Consider the following 8392-nt stretch of genomic DNA (forward strand, 5'->3'; position numbering starts at 1 on the left):
TTGGTTCTCATTTTTGGAAAAAGGAAATTTATTTTATCTTTGTTTTGAAATTTGGGGTGTTACATCTAGCTATTGCTATGGACCCATAGTCCAAGGATGAACTACTCACGCATCAATCCGGAGGCGGGCATGATGATGTAGAGCCCCTCCGGTGATGATTCCCCTCTCCGGCAGGGTGCCGGAGGCGATCTCCTGAATCCCTCGAGATGGGATTCGCGACGGCGGCGTCTCAGTAATGTTTTCCGTATCGTGGCTCTCGGTACAGGGGGTTTCGCGACGGAGGCTTTAAGTAGGCGGAAGGGTAGGTCAAAGGGCGTCACGAGGGGACCACACCACAGGGCCGCGCGGCCAGGGTCTGGGCCGCGCCGCCCTGGTGTGTGGCCACCTCGTGGCCCCACTTCGTCTCCTCTTCGGACTTCTGGAAGCTTCGTGCAAAAATAGGCCCCTGGGCGTTGATTTCGTCCAATTCCGAGAATATTTCCTTACTAGGATTTTTGAAACCAAAAACAGCAGAAAAACAGCAACTGGCACTTCGGCATCTTGTTAATAGGTTAGTGCCGGAAAATGTAAAATAATGCCGTAAAGTATGTATAAATCACTCAAGTATTGTAATAAAAGTAGCATGGAACATAAGAAATTATAGATACGTTTGCGACGTATCACCCAGCACGACGTCTGGCGCTTCCTGGGCTTCTTCCGCACTCATGTGAAAGAGGCGGCCGCTGCGGTTGTTGGGGTTGAACTTCTTGCCGGTGGAGACACGGCGTTGCTGTTGAGCAGGTGCAGCGGTGTTGGTTGCGATCTTGGCGAGTCTCTTGGGACACTCATTGGAATAGTGTCTGATGCGCGTAGATGTACACGTCCGTTGGGAACCCCAAGAGGAAGGTATGATGCGCACAGTGGCAAGTTTCCCTCAGTAAGAAACCAAGGTTTAATCGGACCAGTAGGAGTCAAGAAGCACGTTGAAGGTTGATGGTGGCGAAATGTGATGCGGCGCAACAACAGGGATTCCGGCGCCAACGTGGAATCTGCACAACAAAACCAAAGTACTTTGCCCCAACGAAACAGATGAGGTTGTCAATCTCACCGGCTTGCTGTAACAAAGGATTAAACGTATCGAGTGGAAGATGTTTGCAAGAAAATAATAAAATACAAGTATTGCAGTAAATTGTATGCTATGTAAAGAATAGGACCGGGGTCCACAGTTCACTAGAGGTGTCTCTCCCATAAGATAAAAGCATGTTGGGTGAACAAATTACAGTCGGGCAATTGACAAATAGAGAAAGGCATAACAATGCATATACATGATATGATAAATATAGTGAGATTTAATTGGGCATTACGACAAAGTACATAGACCGCCATCCAATCGCATCTATGCCTAAAAAGTCCACCTTCGAAGTTATCGTCCGAACCCCATTCAGTATTAAGTTGCTAAGCAACAGTACAATTGCATTAAGTATGGTGCGTAATGTAATCGACAACTACATCCTTAGACATAGAATCAATGTTTTATCCCTAGTGGCAACAAGCACATCCACAACCTTAGAACTTTCTCGTCACCGTCCCGCATTCAATGGAGGCATGAACCCACTATTGAGCATAAATACTCCCTCTTGGAGTTAAGAGTACAAACTTGGCCAGAGCCTCTACTAATAACGGAGAGCATGCAAGATCATAAACAACACATAAACAATAGATTGATAATCACCATAATCATAGTACTCTCTATCCATCGGATCCCGACAAACACAACATATAGAATTACAAATAGATGATCTTGATCATGTTAGGCAGCTCACAAGATCCAACAATGAAGCACAACAAGGAGAAGACGACCATCTAGCTACTGCTATGGACCCATGGTCCAGGGGTGAACTACTCACTCATCACTCCGGAGGCGACCATGGCGGTGTAGAGTCCTCGGGAGATGAATCCCCTCTCCGGCAGGGTGCCGGAGGCGATCTCCTGAATCCCCCGAGATGGGATTCGCGGCGGCGGCGTCTCTGGAAGGTTTTTCGTATCGTGGCTCTCGATGCGGGGGTTTCGCGACGGAGGCTTTAAGTAGGCGGAAGGGTAGGTCGGGGGCCACACGAGGTGCCCGGGGGTAGGGCCGCGCGGCCGGGGCCCGGGCCGCGCCGCCCTGTCCCCCGGCTGCCTCGTGGCCCCACTTCGTTATCTCTTCGGTCTTCCGGAAGCTTCGTGCAAAAATAGGACCCCGGGCGAAAGTTTCGTCCAATTCCGAGAATATTTCCTTACTAGGATTTCTGAAACCAAAAACAGCGAGAATACAAAGAATCGGCTCTTCGGCATCTTGTTAATAGGTTAGTTCCGGAAAATGCATAAATATGACATATAATGTGCATAAAACATGTAGGTATCATCAATAAAGTAGCATGGAACATAAGAAATTATCGATACGTTGGAGACGTATCAGCATCCCCAAGCTTAGTTCTGCTCGTCCCGAGCAGGTAAAACGATAACAAAGATAATTTCTGAAGTGACATGCCATCATAATCTTGATCATACTATTTGTAAACATATGTAATGAATGCAGCGATCAAAACAAAGGTAATGTCATGAGTAAACAAGTGAATCATATGACAAAGACTTTTCATGAATAGTACTTGAAGACAAGCATCAATAAGTCTTGCATAAGAGTTAACTCATAAAGCAATAAATCAAAGTAAAGGTGTTGAAGCAACACATAGGAAGATTAAGTTTCAGCAGTTGCTTTCAACTTATAACATGTATATCTCATGGATATTGTCAACATAAAGTAATATAACAAGTGCAATATGCAAGTATGTAGGAATCAATGCACAGTTCACACAAGTGTTTGCTTCTTAAGGTGGAAGGAGATAGGTAAACCGACTCAACAATAAAAGTAAAAGAATGGTCCTTCAAAGAGGAAAGCATCGATTGCTGTATTTGTGCTAGAGCTTTTATTTTGAAAACATGAAACAATTTTGTCAACGGTAGTAATAAAGCATATGAGTTATGTAAATTATATCTTACAAGTTGCAAGCCTCATGCATAGTATACTAATAGTGTCCGCACCTCGTCCTACTTAGCTTGGACTACCGGATCTTTGCATGCCATGTTTCAACCAAGTGTCACAAAGGGGTACCTCCATGCCGCCTGTACAAAGGTCTAAGGAGAATGCTCGCATTTCGGATTTCTCGCTTTTGATTATTCTCAACTTAGACATCCATACCGGGACAACATGGACAACAGATAATGGACTCCTCTTAAATGCATAAGCATGTAGCAATGATTATTGTTCTCATATGAGATTGAGGATATATGTCCAAAACTGAAACTTCAACCATGGTTCATGGCTTTAGTTAGCGGCCCAATGTTCTTCTCTAACAATTTTGCATGCTCCAATCACTAAAATGATAGACCTTCAGACAAGACGGACATGCATAGCAACTCACATGATATTCAACAATAGTTGATGGCGTTCCCCAGAAACATGGTTATCGCACAACAAGCAACTTAATAAAAGATAAAGTGCATAAGTACATATTCAATACTACAATAGTTTTTAAGGCTATTTTGTCCCATGAGCTATATATTGCAAAGGTGAATGATGGAATTTTAAAGGTAGCACTCAAGCAATTTACTTTGGAATGGCGGAGAAATACCATGTAGTAGGTAGGTATGGTGGACACAAATGGCATAGTAGTTGGCTCAAGGATTTTGGATGCATGAGAAGTATTCCCTCTCGATACAAGGTTTAGGCTAGCAAGGTTATTTGAAGCAAACTCAAGGATGAACAAGTGCAGCAAAACTCACATAAAAGACATATTGTAAACATTATAAGACTCTACACCGTTTTCCTTGTTGTTCAAAACTCAATACTAGATATTATCTAGACCTTAGAGAGACCAAATATGCAAATCAAATTTTAGCAAGCTCTATGTATTTCTTCATTAATGGGTGCAAAGCATATGATGCAAGAGCTTAAACATGAGCACAACAATTGCCAAGTATCACATTATCCAAGACACTAGAACATGAAAGCGCGCGTTGCTGCGCCCGTCTGTTTGGTTAAAGGAAAATAGAAATATCTGAGAAAAATTAATAGTATGAATATCTATGAAAAAATTGAATTACGGTGCCTTAGTTCATAGCATGGACTACAGCTGCAAATGGGTACTTCAAAGTTCAAACAATAATTTTGCAGATCATTGCGTAGGTCAGCTTGCAAGAGATATACAAATCGTTGTCCCAGATCTATAAGACAAAAGGAGGATAAAAACATCAAACGTTATGATCTATGGAGCCAAGTTGCTAATCCATAATTTGAAGTGAAAACTACACGTAAATTTGGTTATGCTATGGTAGGAAAGATCGCAGGCGGGGTAAGATCAGATACATGCCAACCATCATTCTGTAGCTAGTTTTTTTTTGCAAGACATGTACCTGTCAAATGGGTAATTATAAGCACCCCCCATATAGGTGGACAAAACTCAACACATTTAGAAAGCTAGGCTAGAGAATTAGAATCAGTTTACTATTAAAAAAGGAAATAATATAAGTACATAGCTAGGTTACTAATTAGAGTAGGTGTTTGAAGCTAATAAAATCACTTTTGAATTTGCAGAACTGAGTTTATAGAACTGCCATGTAAATGTGGAAAGTAAGTAACCTATACTCGTAGTACACATCTAGCATAATTCAAAATCACCATATCCACTGGTAACCTCACAAAGCCCGCTGCTCTAGTTTTCAACCACTGCATCAGAATGACCATGCAAGGAATCAAATTAGCAGGAAGTGCTCTTTGAAGATAGCGCATATCTCAAAGGAATCTGAACAAATAATAGTGTAAGTATCCATCATAAAAGAAAAATAGCGTGTTTTTGCAGGAAATCGAAGGGTAAATTCAATACATAGGGACATCTGATTGCAAGACAATTTGGTATTCCTTCCAAACAATGGGAGGAACATTGTTAAGATATAATTGAATGTGATGCGATGCCCGATATACTACTGGATATGTTTGTAAATCGTACAAATTAAACCAAACACCACGGAAGCATGAATCAACCAATTGAAAGCATGAAAAAGATTTTTATGGGCTGCACACAACTGAACTCCTCAGGCAAGTCTAGTAAATTAGAATAAGCAACACATATGTAATAGAAACTATTTTCGCAAATGATATGCTTGGATGGCCCAATCAGATCTAAAGTAAACAAAATCAAGCTCTAGAGGAAATGCCGAGATGAAAACAATAAAAATATTTCTATAGTGGGCATAATACTAAACTGGGCATGGTAATATATGAAATACAGGCACATGTCCAGGAATCAATAACTCCATTTACTATCATAGAATGCAGTGAATACAAGAAAATAATATCGAATAAGCACCATACTGATCTCAACATCAGCAAAAGATTATTGGTTGTTTGCACAGCACATCATATGTTCATTCCATCAAGAATCTCAAACAAATATATGTGTCAAAGTTGTGTGCAAGGAAAAGAGCTGTTCCGAGTGTTACATATTATCCTGCAAAACATATTTTACCTCGTCACTCATATTCTCCAATGTAGTAGCAACATCACCTTTTTTCCTTTGGACCTCCTAGTCACAGGATATATGCCATATTACTTTCATTGTATGAGACATCCAACAATTAGAGGACAATGTATAATTAGTGCAAACCACAAACCCAACACCAAACATGGTCAAAACAGATAGGTTAGCACTTTAGGTAAACAATGCCATGCTAGAGAATACTTCAGTCAGTGCACTTTCATTGGTGTCATAGGAAAGGATATGCCTCCAACTCAATGAAAGAAATAGCAAGTCATCGAAAAATCTTGAACTGTAAGTCAGCAATACTACCGGGTGTTCAGTGTTCATGGAAATTCTTCCCACACATAATTTTAAAAGCGACCCTATTTCAAATTGGAGACAATCTTTGCATACATGTGAGCGCAATGATCTGTAGATCTGAGAGTGCCAATATAACTTCCATGCAAGCAACTCAAGTTACCTTCCTCCAACTCAATATGCTGCAGCAATAACACTGGATCAAGCTTACAGGGGTGGGAAATTCTTGACTTTGATTTACTGATACTTTTTTCTCAATGCCTTATGAAATAAGCACCCTGGAACAATCACAAGGAGAAGATATTAGTATTTGATACCGTGGGAACTTATTTCTAGTAGCAAAACATCAAAGCGTATTTCATACCTAGCTTGGTCATTCATCTTATCAAATTCATCAAAAAAGCATGTACCTTTGTTAGCAAAAGCAGTACACCTGACGCAAGTATAGAGCTCTGTGGCATGTTTTCTAGTACTCCTAAAAGGAATTGCTGAAAATTATTACTCTTTTTAAATCCAGCTCTCCCTTGGAGAGTGATTTTTGGGATGCTCGCATATATATATTATACTCCTGCTGTCCCAAATTGCTTGTTGCAGTGTATAGATACATGCAAATCTAGACAAATCTGTGACATCTAATTCGGGCCTGATGGAGTATATTCTTTGAAATAAAATAGTTCAATATAAGAAACAAGTGTACCCACACAAAACTACAATCGTATATATTGGTATGTGCCACATAAAGAACCCTCGGGAATATAGCACATGAAGAAAAGAAATATTGTACTGTAGTTGTTTTAGGTTACTTCCTTGCTCAGTATTGACAGTATGTACATAGTCACAATCTAGCACGAACCCTATACACCAAGCCAGCTAAAATTTGCAATTTGAGATATGAGACGAAGCCCATCAGATCTCCAACCCAATAGGTTATTTGGATCCAAGAAACGAACGAATTGACCAGAACTTGAATAAAAGGCTTACATAGTACATCTTAATACTGACAAACAATATAGAGAATCAGGAAAAAGAAGCACATGGTTTACCGGCCGATTGGAACCGTGGTATGGGACAGCTCCTTTCTCCCCAGTTCAGAATCACCAGTAAACCCTACAAATGATCCCAAGATCAGTAAGGAATCAATATCCTACACATCTAGGAAGCCCAAGTAGCCTGCGCGCCATTCACAGTACGCCCACGCCGGAGAAGAAGGGCACGAATGCCGGCACTTGAGAAGGGAACAAACTCAGCGGAGGGCTTCTGTATCCAGACAAAATCAAGCAAACTGAGAAACCAACGGGAATCCCTCCGTGCCTTGGTCGCCTCACCTTGGCAGTTTCTTGGCCGGCGGCAATCGCGCGCGCAGGAAGTAGTTGTTCAGGCGAGTGGGAATGGGACGGGGAAGGGAAGTGACGGCCGCCAGGAAGAAAGAAAGAGGAAAGGAAACGTCGTGCGTGCGCTCTTTTTTTTATGTGAGGCCTCCGATGCGGAAGAAAAAGGCCTCAAGCTGGTACGACCCATCTAGTAATTTTTTGCGTTCCGATTAACCAGAATTCACCCGAAATCGTTAAAAAAAGGCCGACCTTCGCGAAGGGAAGGCAACTCGCTCCGCACGCGACAAGTGGCGCGCTGTGGTGCCAGAAAATCCCTGGGAAGTGTTCTCCCTGCTCGCCACGTGTCGCAGTGGAAGCGAGCGTGGGGATGGGGAGGAGAGAGAAGACTGGGTTGTGTCAGTTTTTCCCTTTTTCTTCTAGATTCGTTTTTTCAAAATGAAATATCTTGAGAACCGTAAGTCCAAATTACGAACCGTTTTCACTTTTGAGATCCTTGCGTCGAGATCTTCAAAACTAGATCCCATGTTGATAGCTTTGGAGATACTTTTTTTTCGTACTTCCAATAATATTATGATTGTACCGCATGGTGTATACCTAACTGTACTCGTGTTGTAACTGATAAGTACTTCTGTTTTTAGTGTATTTGGTGCAATTTTTCCCTTTATTCGCTAACTGTACTCGCCGTGTGTGGGACCTGTACTGTACTTACGCGCGATTGTACCTGCTCGTGTGCGCCATCGCACTTCGTACATGTACTTGCTCGTGTTCACGATCGTACCGCTCAGTATGCGCGTTTGTACCTGCTCGTGTGCGTGATCGTACTTGTACTCGCCCGTGTGTTCAATCAGTACTCGTGTGTTGTGCGTGACCGTACTCGCCGTGTGCACAACTGTACCTGCTCGTGTGCGTGACTGTACCTGTACTCGCCTGTGTGTTCAACTGTACTCGTGTGTTGTGCGTGACTGTACCTGCTCGTGTGCACGACTGTACCTCCTTGTGTGCGCAACTATACTTGTACTCGCCTATATTCGCGTCGTGTACTTCATAAGCTGAGTTGAGAGTTGATTTTCTGAGAGTTGATTTGTGGCAAAGTACGAGCGGAAGCTAGCTAGCGTAATAGTTTTTTTTGTTCGCGAACATGCAATCTAGCCATGCATCGATCGGCCTAACCCATGTGGTGCATGTACGCCGCGGGGCAGCTAGGAAGTA

General features: G+C 42.2%; 1 long non-coding RNA gene across 1 annotated transcript; it reads right to left on the bottom strand.

The window, feature by feature from the left end:
* Window positions 1–5512: 5512 nt before the first annotated feature.
* On the bottom strand, window positions 5513–6961 carry LOC124702899. Its single transcript, XR_007002779.1, has 3 exons — window positions 6896–6961; window positions 6016–6130; window positions 5513–5600 (listed from the first exon to the last, which is right to left on the bottom strand). It is a non-coding gene; the product is annotated as an uncharacterized LOC124702899 (long non-coding RNA).
* Window positions 6962–8392: the final 1431 nt, after the last annotated feature.

Source organism: Lolium rigidum, chromosome 3 (genome assembly GCF_022539505.1).
Source record: "Lolium rigidum isolate FL_2022 chromosome 3, APGP_CSIRO_Lrig_0.1, whole genome shotgun sequence".
Taxonomy (NCBI): domain Eukaryota; kingdom Viridiplantae; phylum Streptophyta; class Magnoliopsida; order Poales; family Poaceae; genus Lolium; species Lolium rigidum.